Raw genomic sequence first — 293 nt, forward strand, 5'->3', positions numbered from 1 at the left:
CCCCCCTCACACCATCCCTCCCACCTTCCACCCCACTCCTGCCACCCCTCACACCATCCCTGCCACCTTCCAACCCATTCCTTCCCCCTCAGAGCATCCCTGCCACCCCTCAGAGCATCCCTGCCACCTTCTAACCCACTCCTGCCACCCCTCACACCATCTCTGCCACCTTCCAACCATCCCTGCCACCTTCCAACCATCTCTGCCACCCCTCACACCATCCCTGCCCACCTTCCAACCCACTCCTGCCACCCCTCAGACCATCCCTCCCACCTTCCACCCCACTCCTCCCA

General features: G+C 63.5%; 1 protein-coding gene across 1 annotated transcript in view; it reads right to left on the reverse strand.

Moving 5' to 3' along the window:
* The window catches only part of FGF17 (fibroblast growth factor 17), a 12,400-nt gene that overhangs the window by 601 nt on the left and 11,506 nt on the right, over positions 1–293 (reverse strand). The window lies entirely within an intron of this gene.

The sequence above is a fragment of the Calidris pugnax genome, unplaced genomic scaffold (genome assembly GCF_001431845.1).
Source record: "Calidris pugnax isolate Ruff unplaced genomic scaffold, ASM143184v1 scaffold280, whole genome shotgun sequence".
In the NCBI taxonomy this organism is placed as follows: domain Eukaryota; kingdom Metazoa; phylum Chordata; class Aves; order Charadriiformes; family Scolopacidae; genus Calidris; species Calidris pugnax.